The sequence below is a fragment of the Symphalangus syndactylus genome, chromosome 12 (genome assembly GCF_028878055.3).
Source record: "Symphalangus syndactylus isolate Jambi chromosome 12, NHGRI_mSymSyn1-v2.1_pri, whole genome shotgun sequence".
In the NCBI taxonomy this organism is placed as follows: Eukaryota; Metazoa; Chordata; class Mammalia; order Primates; family Hylobatidae; genus Symphalangus; species Symphalangus syndactylus.
The window spans coordinates 101,409,843-101,430,547 of record NC_072441.2 but is presented as its reverse complement, the minus strand read 5'-3'; the positions used below and the strand labels follow the sequence as shown (position 1 = coordinate 101,430,547).

At 40.6% G+C, this 20,705-nt stretch overlaps 1 protein-coding gene and 1 pseudogene across 6 annotated transcripts in view; both read left to right on the top strand.

The window, feature by feature from the left end:
- Window positions 1–20,705, top strand: part of TNFSF4 (TNF superfamily member 4) — a 307,507-nt gene that overhangs the window by 89,385 nt on the left and 197,417 nt on the right. The window lies entirely within an intron of this gene.
- LOC134734547 (centrosomal protein of 57 kDa-like) lies at window positions 8,955–13,003 on the top strand (annotated as a pseudogene).

Below are 20,705 nucleotides of genomic sequence, written 5' to 3'. Positions count from 1 at the left end.
CTGTGGGATGTAAATTGCAAGGTTTGCATAGTTGTATGTTCTCCTTCAATGACAATAACTGGTTTAATGTTCAAACAGATATTCCCAAAACCATAGTGTCTCTTTCCAGAATCTGAAAAGGAAATAATCTTCAATATTGTGAATGAATGAATCCCAAGCTATACAAACCACAGACAGACAAATCAGCTTTTTCCTTTCCTTTTTGTTTGTTAAGTATGATAAAGTAAAATTTTAAAAATGTTAATGGATCTTGGTTTAAATGATACCTCACTAAAGAAGCTATTCACAAAATTTAGTTGGTCTACTACCTCAATAAACATTACTGATGTAAAGTCCTATTTCTCTGTACTGAACACATGCACTTTTATTTATGTAGACAGTTTTTCAGCCTCAGCCTGGATTGCTATTTTGGGCAAAGAATTCTTTGTTGTGGCAGGGGCTGTAAGGTGTTTAGCAACATAGCAAGATGTTTAGTTACATCCTTGGCTTCTACTCACTAGCAGCTAATTAATTCTCCCCCACTCCTGACTCCTGCACCTGATCATTGGAATGACAAGATTTCATCTCTCAACATATGTTGGGGATAACTAAGATAAAAGCATGAAACAGTGTCAAACAGAGATCCCAAGCAGAGTACCAGAGCTCGAGTTTGCTTTTTAAAAAGGTAATTGCCATTAATTTGGTTCTGCAAAGACGCAGAATTTCAGCTGCTCACTTCTTAGTTTTGAGGCACTTTTTTTTTTTTTTTTTTGTGAAAACAGTAAATCTCTTAGAATGGTGCCCTGCATATATTAAGGCCTTGATAAATGCCAGCTATTACAATCATGAAGGAGTGGTGCATGGCGGCTCTGAGGGTAGGTGATATGGTAGATATGACATAGTCCAGGCAGGCAGGGAAAGGTCCACCTTAGGAAATGCTGATCACTGTGGGATGTGAAAAAGAATAGGAATCAGTCAAGTATTTGAAGAGGAACACTGTAGGTTAAAGGTCCTAGTCCTAGCTGCACCCTGGAATCACCTGGGGAAGACTTTTCTTTTTCATGGTATTTTAAAAAAATTATACTTTAAGTTCTGGGATACATGTGCAGAACGTGCAGGTTTGTTACATAAGTATACACATGCCATGGTGGTTTGCTGCACCCATCAACCCATCATCTACATTAGGTATTTCTCCTAATGTGTCCGGAATTGGTTCCTTCTGGTGAGTTCTTGGTCTCGCTGACTTCAAGAATGAAGCTGTGGACCCTTGCAGTGAGTGTTACTATTCCTAAAGATGGTGTGTCCGGACTTTGTTCCTTCAGATGTGTCCAGAGTTTCTTCCTTCTGGTGGGTTCTTGGTCTAGCTTGACTTCAGGAGTGAAGCCACAGACCTTTGCAGTGAGTGTTACAGCTTTTAAAGGTGGTGCGTCTGGAGTTGTTTGTTCCTCCTGGTGGGTTTGTGGTCTTGCTGACTTCAGGAGTGAAGCTGCAGACCTTCACAGTGAGTGTTACAGCTCATAAGGGTAGTGCAGACCCAAAGAGTGAGCAGCAGCAAGATTGATTGTGAAGAGTGAAAGAATGAAGCTTCCACAGTGTGGAAGGGGACCCGAGCGGGTTGCCACTGCTGGCTCAGGTGGCCAGCTTTTATTCCCTTATTTGGCCCCACCCACGTCCTGCTGATTGGCCCATTTTACAGAGCACTGATTGGTGCATTTACAAACCTTTAGGTAGACACAGAGCACTGATTGGTGCGTTTTTACAGAGTGCTGCTTGGTGCATTTACAAACTTTAGCTAGACACAGAATGCTGATTAGTGTGTTTACAATCCTTTAGCTAGACAGAAAAGTTCTTCAAGTCCCCCCCGACCCAGAAGCCCAGCTGGCTTCACCTCTCAATCCCCCCTCTGAACAGGACACCACAACTGCTGTTGGGAATTGGGCAATGACTGCTCTAGCTACTTCCTGCTGGATAGGGGTGAAGGAGGGGCCCTGCAGTTGTAGTGTCCTCCAGAGGGGAACTCTTTAGGCCAGTGAAAAGGCCAGTGGGTCGGTCCAAGGGTCCTTGGTAGAAGTTGTTAGTTGAGCTCATTTGGGGTTCCATTTGTAAGACCATCTGTAGTTTGATGGCCTCGATCCTGGAGGAAACACATTTGACAAGGAGGTTAAAAATACAGGGCCCAAAGGCGAGTAATAGCAAGATGGCTGTCCCGGGACTTAGAAAGGGGAGAAGCCATGTTGCCCAACTCCAGAGGTTGGTATAAGAGTTTGAGAGGCATTGTCTGATTTCAGAAGCCTTTTCCTGTAAATGCTGGGTGGCATCTCATACTATCCCTGACTGGTTAGTGTAAAAACAGCACTCTTCCCCTAAGAAGGTGCAGAGTCCTCCTTTCTCAGCAGTGAGGAGGTCTAGGCCTCGGCGGTTTTGGAGTCACTGCTGTCAAAGAGTCTATTTGGGATTGCAGAGTAAGGATAGACTTCGTTATTTCTTGCAAACTGTCTGAGAAATCCTCTGAGAGTGTGTGGTAGTAGGATAATGAAGTAGATAAACTGGCTATTCCAGTTCCTGTAGCAGTAGCCATTTCTAACCCTATAAGTAGGGGTATTAGTTGTATGGCTCTGCGCTGACAGACTTGAGTTTTGAGGGGTACTGATAGGGTCTGATTTCCTTGGGCAATGTTAATGTTGGGACTTAGAAAAACTAAGGTGCAGGTGCCTGTCCAGTTAGTGGGGAGGCAAATATAGGTCGACGTTCCACATAAGAAGAATATACCTTGGCTGGGTAGACAGAACTGGTTGTGTATGTTAAAAAGGTGGGTGAGTTTGTTGTTTGCATTTTTCCATATTCCTAGAATACTTGCCAAGGTAGCTCTGGTGAGTGGCTGGAAAGGGCTGTTGGGAGCAAACTGAGTGGCTCCCTGTGTTCTATTTTCCTATTGGAGAAAAAATAGTTTTGTATCTACTAGGAACCATTCGAAAGAGTGATTGAAAGAGGGGATGAGGAGGCATTCACTAGTGGCGGTGACGCTGCTGCAGGGGGTCCAGGGGTGAATGGTCATGCTGGGAGTATATTTGCCATTACAAAACCTGGACTGTTTGTTAAGCAGGGAGGAGGTGATGATTTTTGAAGTCCCTGAGAAGCAGACAAACCATCTGAATGGAGCTGTTTGGGTGACTCAGAAGTTACTATGATCAGCTGGGGCTTGAAGTTCTAGGGTGTAATTACACTGATGGGGTCTTTTAGCCTGATTTGGACTGGGTGGGCATTTTTTGCCCTTCCGAATTGTCCTTCCAATTCCCAGACTTCAGAGTTGATTCCCTCCTCAAGCAGGGGACTACGAATGGGTAACTTGTTCCCCATATTCATGTAGATAATAGCTCCAGCTTTGGCCAGTATATCCCTCCCTAATACAGGTGTGGGACTTTCAGGCATAACAAGAAAGGCACGTGAAAAGAGCAAAGTCTCCCAATTACAACTGAGGAGGTGGGAGAAATACCTGGATACAGGCTGTCCCAGGATTCCTCGGATAGTAAGGGGCTTGTTTCTCATTGGACAATCTTTTTTTTTTTTTTCCTAGGTAATTAAATTTTTTTTTTTTTTTTTTAATTATACTTTAGGGTTTTAGGGTACATGTGCACAATGTGCAGGTTTGTTACATATGTATCCATGTGCCATGTTGATTTCCTGCACCCATTAATTCGTCATTTAGCATTAGGTGTATCTCCTAATGCTGTCCCTCCCCCCTCCCCCCACCCCACAACAGTCCCCGGAGCGTGATGTTCCCCTTCCTGTGTCCATGAGTTCTCATTGTTCAATTCCCACCTATGAGTGAGAACATGCGGTGTTTGGTTTTTTGTCCTTGCGATAGTTTACTGAGAATGATGTTTTCCAGTTTCATCCATGTCCCTACAAAGGACATGAACTCATCATTTTTTATGGCTGCATAGTATTCCATGGTGTATATGTGCCACATTTTCTTAATCCAGTCTATCGTTGTTGGACCTTTGGGTTGGTTCCAACTCTTTGCTATTGTGAATAGTGCCGCAGTAAACATACGTGTGCATGTGTCTTTATAGCAGCATGATTTATAGTCCTTTGGGTATATACCCAGTAATGGGATGGCTGTGGACAATCTTTTTTAAAGTGTCCTTGTAAACCACACTGATAACAAGCCCTACTGGGTGATTGGCCTGCTCCATTTTCTGTCCTGTCTGAACCACCAAGGTTTGTTTGTCTGAAGGCCATGACTAAGGCTGCGGCCTTTCTCTGATCTCACTTTTCCTTTTGGGCCTGTTCCTCTTGGTCCCTATTACAGAACACTGAGGTTGCCAGGTTTAATAATGCCTCCAGATTTTGTTCAGGGTCCAGGGCTCACTTTTGGAGCTTTCTCCTGATATCTGTGGCTGATTGGGTAATAAACTTATCTTTTAGGATCAATTTACCCTCAAGGGAGTCAGGTGACAGGGGAGTATATTTTCTTAAGGCCTTCCACAGCCGCTTGAGGAAGGCAGAAGGATTTTCTTCCTTTCCCTGAGTTATGGTGGATATCATTGAATAATTCAGTGATCTACTTGATCTGCTTTAATCAGAGAGGGAGAAGGGGACATGTACCCAGGCTATTTCCTAATTCTCCTTAGTCCTTCTAGAACACAAGTCAGTAGATGTTTATGACTCCAGTCCCCATGATTTGGGTTGAGGTCCCAGTGGGGATCCATTCTGGGGATGGCTTGCTGACTGGTAGGGAATTTGTCCCTTTCTTCAGCTGTAATTCTATCATTTACTTGACTAAGATACCAGGTATCTCCAAACTCTCAGGCTGCAGCTAAAGCCACATTCTTTTCATTAAAGGCCAGGGTTTGATCTAACAATACCATGACATCTCTCCAAGTGAGGTAGAAGGTTTGCCCTAGACCCTGTAGGACATCGGTATACCTATCGGGATCATCTGAAAGCTTCCCCAGGTCTGCCTTGATCTGCTTTAAATCAGAGAGGGAGAAGGGGATGTGTACCAGGGTTGGGCCAAATTCTCCTCCCCCTACAGCTTGAAGGGGACATAACTGATAGCCCAGGGTTTTTTGTGGTCCCTTGGAGATTCCTTTGCTCGTTTCCTTCTGGGTGGAAGAGATTAGAGGAGGCTCATCATTAATAGGAAGAGGAGCTATAGGGAGGCTAGGAATTGGGGGTAAGCTGAGAGGTCCTCCTGTGGGATGTAAATTGCAAGGTTTGCATAGTTGTGTATTCTCCTTCAATGAAAAGAAAGCTTGGACATAAGGTATTTCACTCCATTTGCCTTCCCTCTTACAGAAAAGGTCAAGCTGCAGGATAGTATTGTAATTTATACTTCCCTCAGGTGGCCATTTTTCCCCATCAGAGAAAGAATATTGGGGCCAGGTTGTATTGCAGAAAAAAAAGCCACTTCTTTTTCAGGGTTTGTGGGTCAAATTGGTCCCAATGGCTTAGGATGCATTTCAAGGGTGAGCCTGTTGATGCCTGAGTGTTTCCTATCTGAAAGGAAAAAACTGCCCATGGTTTTGGTCTGTTTTTTTCCTCCCACCCAAGAACCCGCAATGGTCCCTGGACCCTGCTGTTCAGAATAGTTGCGCTTACCGAAGCAGCAGTGGAAACAATAGTTTTCCTCCTAGACCACAAAGAGGACCGAGGAAGGCCAGATTTAGTGGCCCTTACCAACACATTCTCGAAAACCTGCACCCTTGCCTTTCCTTTTAGACCACAAAGAGGACCAAGAAAAGTCAGATTTAGTTGCCCTTACTGACAGATTCTCAAAAACCTGTTAGAGTCTTAAGCCTTTTATCCTGTTAGTATTGGGACTTTACACTTGTCCTATAAAGATGATATGCCTCAAAATGAAGTGGAGGGCTATACCCTGAGGGAGGGAAGGGATCTCTAGGGTGGGAAGAGTGATGCCTTTAGTCCTCACCTCTCATCATATGAATGGGAATGATATCCCCCCCCCAATTTTGGAGTCTATAATTTCTGAGGCTCCCCATATCCTAGCTTCAGGAATAGCCTTTTTTAGCCCTGCTAGTCTGAGGAGGGATCCTAAAATTCCAGATAGTCCCCCCACTGATGGGGCTTTGGGCAATAATTTTATCTTTCTAATTGGTGAGCCTGAGTGCCTAAAGAAGGGAATGGAGTCCTGAAATTTATACTAGATATCATTCTTATAGGATAAACTAGAAGAGCACCAGGGACAGGGAGTGGTTTTTAGAAACAGGAGTAGCCTCGGAGAAGAGAGGTGTGAGGAAGTTTGTCTGACAGGCATTAGGACCTAGGAGGCAAGGGTCAGGATAGATAGGATAGATGGGCTAGTCTCGCTTGGGCAATGTAACTTTGAGAGTTCTGCTCATGGCTGCAGGGTCAACGAACTTGTTGTCGGGACCCCGGAGCTGAATAGCTTTCCTCTCTGTTGACCCTCGGCTCAGCCCAGAAGTACAGGGAAAGCGGAATCTGGTTCCAGGCAAACCAACACTGCCAACTCCGAAGAGTCGGGGGTTGTTAGAGAGCCCCTTCCCAGAAAGCCTGGCACCTGTTCCTTTAGGCAGCTGCACTAGTCGCTTTTAACTGGCCAACAGGTGTCTGGTATTTAGCCCCTGAATTCTAAGGAAAAACAGGACAGAATAGCAAGCAAAAGGGGTCCAGTGGTACTCACCATGTGGCAATATTCCAGACAAGCCCCCAAGATGTGTCTGGGGTTGGTTCCTGATGGTGGGTTTGTGGTCTTGCTGACTTCAAGAGTGGAATCATGGATCTTTGCAGTGAGTGTTATAGCTCTTAAAGATGGCATGGACCCAAAGAGTGAGTGGTAGCAAAGTTTATTGTGAAGAGCGAAAGAACAAAGCTTCCACAGTGTGGAAGGGGACCTGAATGGGTTGCTGCTGCTGAATGGGGGTGGCCAACTTTTATTCCCTTATTTGTTCCCTCCTGTGTTCCATTTTTGTCCTATCAGAGTGCCTTTTTTCAATCCTCCCTGCGATTGGCTACTTTTAGGATTCTACTGATTGGTGCATTTTACAGAGCACTGATTGGTGCATTTTACAATCCCCTTGCTAGCTACAGAGTGCTGATTGGTGCATTTTAGAATCCTAGCTACAGAGTGCTGATTGGTGCATTTTATAATCCTCTTGTAAGACAGAAAAGTTCCCCAAGTCCCCACTCGACCCAGCAAGTCCAGCTGGCTTCACCTCTCAGTATGAGATGCTGTAGAGACAGGTGTAGGTCAAGGAGGCAGGCCCTCATAGGCCACATTAGCCCTCATAGACCACATTAGGGTTTTGTTCCATTGGGGAATTGTTAGACAGTTTTGATGATCCTTTTCCCTGAGTGTCCTCCTAAGCAGGGTCTTATGTTCAGAGGCAGATTTTCCATGAAGTTAAAGAAGCTTGAACTTCAGGGTCCTTCATGGCATGAGCTCCTTCGAGGGACACTGGCAGTGGATTCACATGATCTTATGTTTTTGCAAAATTTGCAAAAAGAAGTTATTTTTACCCCATAAAACCCCCAACTCTTAACACTACAACTTCTTCTCTGTCAAAAGTCCTTTCTGTTGGTAGCGTTGGAAGTGAGCATTTTTGGGAGGTTAAGTTGAGGATTCATTTAATTTAGGTTTAGTGGGAGGTATTTATGTATTTTACTGTCATTTCCACGTGTAGTGAATTATTACTACATGATCTCGCATAGGAATGGTTTCTAGAAAATGGAATCCTCTGTTCTAATTCATCCGGCACTGTAACACAAAGAGATAGGTTTGGAGGCTGTATCACCAGATGAATGTGTGCCATGGTAAAATATACAAATGTTGATCCATGGAAGGGAGACAAGATATGGAGTGTATGGGGCTGGAAGCTACTCTGAGGAAAGTCCTTGCAGTCGTGAGAGTGTGGATTTGTAGCAAAGAGTGTAGTTCTCTGAATGATTCAGTCCAGCTCTCAGAAATGCCCATTGTTAACACTATCTAACATGAAGGGATGTGTGATGGAGAAGTCAGTATGGGAAGACACAGTGTTATTAACCATTTGTGGTAACATTATCTGACTTTTCCAGACTGGACAAATGGATAATCATGTGTACTCATGCGAGGGCCCCTCCCAGGGGCTTAGAAGTAGCCTGTAAAGCGAGGGCCCAGAATACAAAGATCTAGAAAATGGCCATTCTCTTATGTCAGGAATTTATTTTTTAGGCAGCATATATAGTTATACTGCATCACATACTTTTCAAAGAAAATTGTGTCCAATCGGATTTATGCAAATTCTTGTGTTTATAGGACATATATATATTTTAATTTTTGTTTCAATTTTTTATGGGTACATATTAAGTGCATATATTTATGGGTTGCATGAGATATTTTGACACAGGCATACAGTGCACAATAATCACATCAGGGTAAATAGGGTATCCATTACCTCAAGCATTTATCCTTTGTGTTTCAAACAATCCAATTATACTCCTTTAGTTATTTTAAAATGAACAAAGAAATTATTTTTTACTATATTTACCCTGTTGTGCTATCAGATACTAGGTCTTATTTGTTTTTTCTAACTATTTTTTTTGGTACCCATTAACTATCCCCTGTTTCCTTCAACTCCTCCACCTGGACTTCCCTCCCCAGCCTCTGGTAACCATCCTTCCACTCTCTATCTCCATAAATTCAATTATTTTAACTTTTTGCTCCCACAGATGAGTGAGAACATGCAATGTTTGTCTTTCTGTTCCTGGCTTATTTCACTTCCATCTATGTTGTTGCAAATGACAGAATTTCATTCTTTTTTATGGCCAAATAATGCTCCATTGTGGATACGTATTAATGCCACATTTTCTTTATCCATTCATCTGTTGATAGACACTAGGTGGCTTCCAAATCTTGGCTATCATGAACGGTGCTGCAACAAACATGGGGATGCAGCTATCTCTTTGATATACTGATTTCCTTTCTTCTGAGTATATACTAGGAGTTGGATTCCTGGATCACATGGTACGTCTCTTTTTAGTTTTTTGAGGAACCTCTAAACTGTTTTCCATAATGGTTTTACTAATTTACATTCCCACCAACAGTGTATGAGGGTTCTCTTTTCTCCACATCTTAACCAGCATTTGTTATTGCCTGTATAAGACATAAATCCTAAGCAGTATAACAAATAAAGAGTCTATATATATGTAAACTTGCATATCTTATGCATACCAATATGCTATGAAACATCTTAGTGTATTTGATGAATCTTGTCCTGACAAAGTTTGGTGGTTCCATATGAAACATCATACAGACCATACCCCAAAACATTTATTTTACCCAAAACCCAGTTATGTCATTAATAGAAAGAGGCAAATTTTGTCAGAAGTAATGATCAACTCTTAGCTTGTTTGATGATTAAATTAATTAAGAGAAATTAATTATTCAAACATAACTGGAAAATAAATGTCTTGCTGATTTGACACGACATACAAACAAAAAATAATCTAAAACTCACGAAATGCTACTACAATGAGGACATTGATGACAAATCAGTTAATGAATGATCTTAATGAATGATTGTTTAAGATTACTCGCTCTACAAGAATCTCGAAGTGCCCTGAAATTTTACAGTTGATATATGAAAGACACTTGGTAGAATTTCCCCTCATTATAGGACAATGATCCTAAACATTTTACATGTCATTAACAATAATGAATTTTGAAGCCAGAAAAAAGCCTTTTGAGACAGTCAATAATAAAAAACATATTTCCATAAATTGTGCTACAGGAAACACTAAGTAATGTTGCCTCTGTAGAAAATGATATTACAAAATTCTTGTTAAAGAGCATCTAGCCAAAAAGTGTAAGAAAATAGTATTATAGAAATGTATTCTAAAACCAGCAACTTTAATAAAAGTTGTTATTTTTCTGGATTATATCATTGTTGTGTTTGTTAGCTTTCATGTGTTTTTTTCTTTTTTCCAAGTGACTTCTCACCTGAGAATGATGCATTCTTTTTCGTTTTTTTTTTTTTTTTTTTTTTTTTTCCTGAGACAGGGTCTCACACTGTTTCCCAGACTGGAGTGCAGCAGCACCATCATAGCTCATTGCAGCCTCAATACCTGGGCTCAGCCTCCTGAGTAGCTGGGGTTAGGCATGAGCTGCTATGCCTGGCTTGTTAGCGTTCTTGAACTTATTTTTTTGTGATTTCTTTTTCTAAATATTTAGCCTTATACCTGATTTTATATTCATAATTTTATATTTTTTTTCTTAAAAAATTGTGTAATTAAAATAGCAATTTGTATAAACTTGACTACTGCCCTGCATGATATGACATTTAGATCCCCTTGAACAGTTAGTGGTATAATAGTGATGTGATGTTCCCATTTCCTTATATTTGTTGTAGAGTGGGAGAGACCAAAGAATACCGAACACTGTTTTCTTACACTTTAAAGCAATATAATTAGTTTAATTGTAATGCAATCCTGATTGGATAACAAAATACATGCAACATAGTATCAACTCCCTTAAGAAGTATTTTTGTTGATTTTTAAAATTGCAAAGGTAGTATAAATTATTTAAAAATTATAATACAGAAGTAACATAGCAAAAATACCATCCAGTTCCCCAGAGGAAACCATTGCTTATTACTAGGAGTGAGTTTTTTTCTTCACACTTTTTCTATGCATATACAAATTTACATCTGTGAGTATGTATATATATATGTGTGTGTGTATATATGTATACATACACCCCAACATATATGTACACATACACCCCAACATATATGTACACATATGTCCATTTAAAGTTAAAAAATAAACTTATAACAAAAACAAGATGATAAAATACTTACTTTTTTCTTTTTTTTGGAACAATATGTTATGAACCCCATTCCACCTCAGTACATATATATATATATATATATATATATATATATACTTAGTCTTCTTAAGAAATGCAAAGTATAGATATAGTATAATTAAATTAATCCCCTATAGATAGACATTTAAGATATTTTTATTCTTTCTGTATTATAAACAATGCTAAACTGAAATCCATAAAAATATCTTTGTACACATTTATGAGTGTTTCTGGACATCAGATTCCTAGGAATTAAATTTCTGGATCAAAGGCTTTGGGTTTAAAAATGTCTGTTATTTATTACCAAATTGTCCTTCAAAAAATGGTTGGCTTTCACATGGTCACAAAATTTATGATTAAGGCCAGATTGAGTTATGTGGTTGTCCCCAACAGACTAAGAAAGTGGCACCAGCGTGTGGCAGGGCTTTCTAAGCCCAGCACTAGCACCTTTCCCCCTTTCCATTAGGGGTTCAGCTTAGGATCACCCCTGGTGGGCAGCTCCTGAGTTGTGAAGGAGAGTACGACAACCCAGCTGTCTCGGACCTGTGGAGGCTCCCTGGATGGCGTTGGTCTCTGCTGCTTCTGCTTCTCAGTTCTCGAACATCTTAGCTGAATCATCAAGGCCTCAAGGAAGTCTGGTTCAGCATTCTTCATCTCCAAATGTAGTATATCCATCTGATAAGCGTTTCCTTAATAGTGATCTATGGCACTCCCCAAATAAGCCTACACTTGCCTATCCAGAAAGCAACAGCAGAGCTATATTTTCTGCTCTTAAGAATCTTCAAGGTAAGATTTGACGCTTGGAACTTGAAAGGATTCCAGCAGAAGAAAGTGTGAAAACCTTGTCTAGAGAAACAATTGAATCCAAGAAAGTACTGGATGAAGAGATACGGAAAGGGAGAACTCAAAGAATGAAGAATCAAAGCACAATCAAGAACTGATATCTCAGTTGATAGCTGCAGAAAATTAATGTAATCTTTTAGGAAAACAATTGGAGTACATGTGAAGTATGATAACACATGCAGAAAGGGAGAGGACATCTGTCTTACAGAAACAGGTTTCCCTAGAAAGCGAACAGCAATACTGTCAAAGACATGTTTGGAGCCAACTTGAAAAATTGGATCTTTTTGAATGGGAGTATAACTTTCCACAGTGCAGGCCCTTGCAGAAAGAAAAATGTGAGAGTTGGTAGCAAAACTCTTTGAAGAAGAACAGGAAAGGAAACATGTACAAACTAAGGCAGCTAAGTTACAGATTGGTCTAGAAACAAATAGACTTATCGTTGAAGATAAGGCAAGTCCACATTTTCCCAGTGCAGGAAGAATTTTTAAAAAAGTCAAACCACAAGAAAAACTAAGTTCTAGGAACTATTTTGGTGCACCAGTACATTATAGATTATGCTTGGGTGATGTGCCATTTATAGCTGGGAAGTCCAAAGTCTTAGCCATGCTGTGGCAGCCAATGTTCAGCTTGTCTTGCATTGCATCTAATGAAGCAACACAGCAAAGCTTTGTGCAGTGATCAGTCATTAGTGTTCCTTTGGCAAAGCAAGTATCTTCAAGAGGTGTTAAAAGTAAGAAGTTGTCAGTAATACCTCCCTCCTCTGACAGCATTAATGAGGAATTGTCAGAAGTCTTACAGACTTTACAGGATGAACTTGGACATAGGAGCTTTAATCACCAGCAACATGCAGAACTTACCCAGGAGTTGCCAACTGTTGAACTGAAAGGCAACTTAGTGTGTGAATTGGAGGCATCAGTGGGACGGATGGAGGGAAAAGCCAACCAAATAACTAAAGTTTGAAAATACCAAGCCCAGCTGGAGAAACAGAAGGTAGAGAAGCAGAAGAAGGAATTAAAAGCTACCAAAAAGACTCTGGATGAAGAAGGAAAGAGCAACAGCCATTCTTCTGGACCACAAATAAGAAGGCGTACAGTATGAGCGCAACATGAACTGTACACACAGTTGTCATCATGTTGATGTGAGTCATAATTTCAACTAGATGAAGCCATGTTAACCTTTTATAAATTTGTCAATGAAGTCAACAAAGCATTTTTTTTTTTAAAAGAAAACACTGAAACTTTCCTTAACAGCCTGTTAACAAAGGCTTTCTTTATTATAAACTCTCAAAATTGCATTTCTAAATAGAACATGAATGTATTGATGATAATAAAAAACTAGTAATTTAGTATTTAACTTATTTGCCATTCTCATGCTTACATAGAAATTAAGCCCAAGAAGACTGATTTTCCTCATGGTATGTGATAAGATACTCCAAGAGTGCTAATGGACATGTTAGCCACGTATTAGAGGAATTCCTTTATATGGCCCTCTTGGAATTGATGGAGATAGATTTCTAGGATTGTATCCAGATATCCAGCACGAATTGTCATGGCTACCTAGGCACTAGGCATGTCAAACCTTTCTATAGTTAGAGCATTTAATTTAGGATCCTTAAATAGATTTTGGAGTATTTGTGAATCTCCTGAAATTATATGTAAACTTTTGCTTTTGGGGCCAGTTTTCTGATGAGTAGGTTTGTAGCTCGATCACATTCACAACAGTGAATCTGTAGACCCAAGGAAAGTGAGAATCAGTGCTCTGGTGACATGGTAAATATGTGTCTCAACCATCCTTTTAACAATTAAAACTTTTGTTATCTATTTGGAAAAGAAAAAAAAAAGAAAGTGGTACCTATGCATTCTTTTTTTTGGGATGGAGTCTTGCTCTGTCACCCAGGCTAGAGTGCAGTGGTGCGATCTCGGCTCACTGCAACCTCTGCCTTCTGGGTTCAAGCGATTCTCCTGCCTCAGCCTCCTGAGTAGCTGGGATTACAGGTGCATGCCATCACGCCCAGCTAATTTTTGTATTTTTAGTAGAGATGGGGTTTCACCATGTTGGCCAGGCTAGTCTTGAACTCCTGACTTCAGATGATCCTCCCACCTATAAGTTGTTGGTCATACTCATGAAGAGGGGTGGCTCAGTGATGTGTGACAAAAGGGCAGAAAGGAGGGGTCTCTACAGCAGAGCTCTGCTGCTTCTCTCTCATCCCAATCAATTCTGCTCTGGTCCAAATTTGTAGATCCACTCAGCAGATCAAAACCCCTGCAGTCATCTGGACCCACCTATTTCAAAAGGCAGTTTAACAAACATCTGGTGTTATTCAAGCATGCTTTTAAGGGGATTTCACTTCTCATTTCCTCCTTCACAAGAAGTTATCAAATGATTCCTTGTAACCACATTCAGTAAGCTGCACGAGATGAGTTCTAGTACAGATGATTTTCTTCATCTATCTTTCCAGGACTATTGCCCCATGGTTAGTTTGGCTAGCCCCTTCACTTTCTCTGCCCATTTTCCATCATAGGGCTGTTTAGGCACCTCATCTCAGCAGCCCATGTGAAATGCTCCCTTTGCCTATCAGCAATGCATAGTGTAGTCATGTGTTGCCTCGCACCTTTTCTTGCAGCCTTGTTCTTGCTCCCATGATGACTTTAATAATTTATGTGGGTTATTACTTCCCTTCCACCCCCTAATTTCTCACAAATGTGTTCCTTGCCTGCACAGTGAGTCCTGCTCTGAAGTTTCTTTTCCACAAGGGGCCCCTCAGTTTAGCTTCTTGTTGAAGTTCTTCTCTATTTCTTTGGACCTCTTCCTGTTTCTGTCACTTGCAGTACCATAGCTAAGTCTGCTATCCCCAGCTATCCACCTTTTGTAATTCAACAGTAAAAGCCAAGGTCATAAAAGCAACAAGCTAGTTGGATCTTCATAGCTAGTCTCAGGATTTCTAGCTCTCTTTGGTAAATATAAATCAAGCATGGTAAGTAGAATTAACCATATCCCTTTTGAAGGCAGTCTTTGATCTTCAAAATTGTCATATTTATTTTAAAAATGTGCTTAGCTATTGCAACCCACATGTAGTGGGAGGAAATGTTTGAAAGGCTTTTCTGCCACAGTCAGCAGTGACTTGTCAGACAAACACCTTCTGAGGTGCAACTTTGGTCCTGACAGCTCTCATTCCGTAAGGCACAGTCCAGGAGAATGGGAAGCCAGGAGACTTCAGAGAAAAGTTGTCTGTTTCATAGGCATATGCTCTTCACCTGTCAACAGACACTTTTAAGAAAGCATCCAAACAAAGGAGATAGATATAGTTCTATGTCCAAGGGTAGAATCTGAACTGAGTCTGTGTTATCAGCTGGCTAGTTGGAATGGGGAGAGGCCAAGGATATTGACTGGCAGTATGGCTGCTGGCCTGTGTGGCCATCATAGCCAGGGTGGACAATATGATAATAGATATTGACCCTATGGTCATATAATCTGATCAATGTCCTTAGATCACCAAGCTTCTCACTATGTGTTGTATAAAATACTGGTGTGCAGAGAATGAGATGTTGACTTCTTAATCCTCTGAGCCCAGGCAGGACCTGGAACATCAGGGAACACATGGGCTGCTTACCTTTGGCCTCAAGTAGCTTCTCCCATTTGACCCCGTGTGCAGTACAAATAACATCACTTTCTCTATGTGTCCTGAAATGGAAAGATCGGAAACACTATCTTAGCAGACCTGCCCTTAAAGGCTAGTGGTTTAAGAAAGTATAAGGTTTAGGATAGATCTTAAGAAGGAAGCATGAAGGAAAATAAACATGAGAAGGAAACATGAATGAAAATAATCCCAGAAAAGTGTAATCCAATATGCTAATGTGAAAATAGTAAAGAGAGGAAGGAGAATGCCATTGGATGGCTAAGGAAGTCAGCAGACCTAGTTTTTTTTTTTTTTTTTTTTTTTTACAGCTGGTAAAAAGAAAGTCCTTGAATTTTTCTTTCTTCTTTTTGTTTTTTTAAATATAAAACTCTTAGACTCTGACTGGCATTTGTTTATGCTTGTCTAAGAACTGTGTTTTAAAATCTTTTTATTCCAAACACCTAACACAGGGCCGATCACATATAAGTATTTACTGATCAAATGTTTGTTGAAATGACCAGGCATGAAGTGATTGCAAAAGAAGAAACTCATTCATTCATTCAACTCAACAAACATTTTCTAGTTACTACTACGGGCTAGGCTTTGGACATTCAAATGAGTTAGAAATAACATAATTTTCAAGGAATTCATAGTTTAGAAGATAAGGCTTATTGATAATACATTATTATGTATGGCATAACATAAAGTGAAACACCAAGATAAAGTTAAACACCAAGAAGGGACAATCAATTTTATCCTGGAGAGTGGTTAGGACACCAGAGGAATGCTTTAATTGAGTTTATTTTTAAAGATTGATTGAAGTGTAATATACATGTATAGTAAACGTACAGCTTAATGAAATTTGACAAGTTGAACACAACATATAAGCCAGGTGCCTAGAAAGATCTCTTATTTTTCTTCCTAGTTACTATCCACCAAAAGTAAGACCTATCTGACTTTAAACAGCATATAGCAGTGATGCCTTCAATTAGTGCCTGTATAACAGGAATGACACAATATGTATACTTTTCTGTCTGGGTTCTTTCAACAAACATTATGTCTGTGACATTCATCTATATTATTAGATATGAGTAAAGATCATTCAGTCTCATTGTATGATATTCCATTGTCAGAATATGCATACATTCATTCCTCCATTTATTTACCTACTGTTTGGTGGACATTTTTAGTCTCTGACTGTTACAAATAGTTTTGCTATGAAATTCTAATACATGTGCTTTAATGAACATATGTATGCATTTTTGTTGAATGTACACCCAGGAGTGCAATTTTTTGTTCTTATGATATATTAAGCTTTATAGATACTTCCAAATAGTTTTCCAAAGTGGTTGTACTAACTTATACTCCCAGCAGCAGTCCATGAGGGTTCTGGTTGCTCCACTTCCTTGCAAACAATATTTTTTCTTTTCATTTTAGCAATTCTCATGACACCGTATTGTAGTTTAGCAGACTTGTAAAAGATGCATTGTATTTTATTAGGCAAATGGGGTGATAGAGCGAGTCCTGGGGAGGATCAAAAAAATAAGAAAGCAGGGAGCCTGTGGGAGTCCTCAGCAGCTCTCCTTGGAGGCACTAGGGGAGAATCTATTTCCTTGTGTTTTTCTAGCTTCAAGAGGCTGCCCAAATTCCTTGGTTCCTGACCCTACATCATTCCAACTTCCTTCCATCATCACGTCCCCTTCTCTAACTCTGACTCTCCTACTTTTCTCTGCAAGGACCCTTGTGATTACTTTGGGTCCACCTGGCTAATCCAGGCTAACCACCCCCCATCTCAAAATCCTTAACTTAATCATGTCTGCAGATTCCTTTATCATGCAACTTACATAGTTACAGGTTCTGGGGATTAGGACATGAATATCTTTTGGAGACCCTTTTTCAGTCTATCATGGTCATGTAGCCTCACCTTATCTATACTATAATGTGTGTTATTCTTATTTATGTAGGCCAGGTGCTAAGCAGAGTGGTGTGATGGAAGAGGCTGGGTGCGGTGGCTCCCGCCTGTAATCCCGGGAGGCTGAGGCAGGCAGATCACCTGAGGTCGGGAGTTTGAGACCAGCCTGACCCAACATGGAGAAACCCCTTCTCTACTAAAAATACAAAAATTAGCCAGGCGTGGTGGTGCATGCCTGTAATCCCAGCTACTTAGGAGGCTGAGGCAGGAGAATCGCTTGAACCCAGGAAGTGGAGGTTGCAGTGAGCCGAGATTGCACCATTGCACTCCAGCCTGGGCAACAAGAGCAAAACTCTGTCTCAAAAAAAAAAAAAAAAGGCTGGTATGGAGTTAGCACACCAGGAACTCCCAGAACTGCTTCAGAGCTGTGAGGCCTTGGACAAATCATTTAAATTCTCCTGGTTCTCAGTTTCTAGTTTGTGAAATGAGGCTATTGGACTCAGCCAAGGAAGGCAAATTCTTGCTGGGCATACTGTCAACCTTCCCTCCCGCACCCATGGCAGAGATTACTACTTGTTCAAGGCTCTTTCTCTTGTGATCTTGTGTCCCAGCCTAATCTTCCAAACAGCCACTACCAGATGGCATGAAATAATACTGAGACGAAATCTACTTTCTGTCCCCAAAAATGATCATCTCTGAGGCCTACATCTTAAGCTGTTAAAACAACATAGGCTCCTAAAACTCGACTAACCTTATCATGGATCATCGAATGCCCAAAGTCAATTGACTTCCTTTCTTTTCTATATATTTTCTTCCCCAAGTTTTCTCTAACCTATTAACTTGGCTAATCAGTATTTTATATATCTTTGCTTCTCCTCTGAAGGGAGAAGTTAGGAACAAAAAGAGAAATAATAGGCCGAATGGGTCCCCAGCTATCTTATCATCAATCAGGTATAAATAAGAGTTGCCTACACAGAAACACTGCCCTGCCACCACACTCATGGCAATGCATGTACTTATACTTACACCTGTACCTACACTTACATTTTAAAGCCCATGTCATTTTTTTCCCCACACATTGATTTCTACATAGAACTTGCCTCTTCATAATATACAGAGAACACAGCAACAAATTATACTGTTGATTGCCAGATTTATGAGCTAGAAAGAACTCTCTCAAAAGCAATTGGCAACCAGGCATGACCAGGCATGTGAAACATCTCTCTGAGGGTGAGTGTGAAACATTAACATTAAAGACATATAGCTTGGATCATGAAAAAAGCTATGAGACAGGATGTGAACTCACTTCTACTGGAAGGAGTATAATGCAAAGAGTACTCGGGGATTTAAGTTGAGCATGAGAATCAAAGTCAGGTACTAGACCAAAAAACCAGAATAGTCAAATGATCACACTGTCTTGTGATACATGGTTTCTGGAATGCATTACGAAAAATGAAAGAGCACTTTTCTATTAAGATAACTGTCTCTTATCAGATTCTACCTAGGTTTGCTGTAACCTGATGCTTTCAACTCCATTTGTGGTTTATAAGATTTTCCAAAGAAGAGACAATTTTTCTTCTTATTCTAATACCACTTCTCATCAAAATGGAATTTTGAGTTGCTTCATTTTATAACCACAGGACAGAGAAGATGCCTCTTCTGAGATCTGAGTTCCTCACTGGAAATTCTTGGTAGAGACAAAGATGTCTGGTGTCCTGGAATGGGTTGCCTTCCCTGAAAAGCCAGAGCATCCCTCCCCTACATTAAGTGATTGCCCTCGCATAAGCCTGCCTTATTTTTCTCACAAAATGTGTCAATATCTGAAATTATTTTATCAATCTGTTTACCTTGGGAATGGCAACCCTGTAGATGATGAATTGGGGGTGCTGATCTAAGTTGCAGGCTTGTTTTCCTTGGCCAGCATAGTGGCCATAGATCAATTTTGAATTGAATGTCTTTAGACAAGCAGAAACTCTCCTGCTCAACATAATCACCACTCCCTGTATTCTTACACTTGACTACTTCACACATGTGAGTTCTCTGCATAGCCCAGCAAGGCATTTGAGTATGGGAACTGTGGCTTCCCTGTAGAAGGTCTCCTGCCCTGGAATATAACTGCATGGCAGTGGGACCTCATCTGTACCCCAGCATGCATAATGGAAGGGATTCAACAAGTATGTGTTCACTGGGGTATAAAATGAGAGGTTTTATTTCTGGCTTCTTCTAACTTGTTGTAGGTCAAAGAGGGGGCGTTCTGCACTTTTCATACTTTCACTTTCTCACCTGTGGGAGGTTTGAGTGGTACAATGTACATGGAGCTGAGAGGGAAATGGGTGGAGGCCCTGTTAAGATTCTTTTGGAGACAGCCCTCCAGAGTCAGCACTCACTAGACAATGAGAAACTCCCTTCTAGCCAGGCTTTTGCAAAGAACTGAGTTGCTTCCTTAGATGGGAACAAAGGTTCACAAGTATTGTTGTAAGTCTCCTCTCTGTGAGAAATGAGATAATGATGAGTCAGCCAGTATAGTGGACAAGGTAATGGTCTCCGACCCCACAAAGATGTCCACATGCAAATCCCCCAAACTTGTGATTTTGTTACCTTATATAGCAAAAGGGACTTTGCAGATGTGATTAAATTGGAGTCCTTGAGATGGGGAGATTATTCTAGATTATCCATCCAGGTCAGCCCAATATCATCACAAGGATCCTTATGAGGGAAAGAGGAAGGCAGGAGAGTCTGAGTCAGAAAGAGTTACATGATGACAAAAGCAGAGGTAAGAATAATGCCATTGCTGATGGGGGAGCATGAGCCAAGGGATGTGGGTGGCTGCTAGAAGCTGGAAAAGACTGGGAACAGATTATCTCCCAGAGCCTCCAGCAGGAATACAGCTCCCAACTACACATAGGTTTTAGCCCAGTGAGACCTGTGTGGGACTTCTTACCTTCAAAACCATTAAGATAATAAACTTGTGCTGATCTAAGGCATTGTTCATGGTAATTTATTATAGCAGCAATGGGAAGCTACTACAGTGAGTCAGTATTTATTGAGCATCATTTGTGAGCCAGGAACTGCATAATGTTCTCAGAATAAAAGATAGATATGGTCTTCAAACGCAATTTTGTAGGGAGGGTAACTTTTTTAAAAAAAATTTTAATTTCTATTTTTCCAAAATTTTTTATTTTTTGCATTTCAGTAGCTTTATTGAAAGGTATATCCCTTAGTACTAAAACATAATGGTAGTTGGTTAGTTTACCTCTGCCAACTCATAATTAACAATGATGTATTCAAAATGTTGAAATTTATCAGCCTTTTGGGAAAACTAAAAAGTTACCCATAAAACAGGATATTGGCCTGAGATTTCCTTTTTTTGTTGTATCTATGCCAGGTTTTGGTATCAGGATGATGCTGGCCTCATAAAATAAATTAGGGAGGAATCCCTCCTTTTCAATTTTTTGGAATAGTTTCAGTAGGAATGGTACCAGCTCTTCTTTGTACATCTAGTAGAATTCAGCTGTGAATCCATCTTG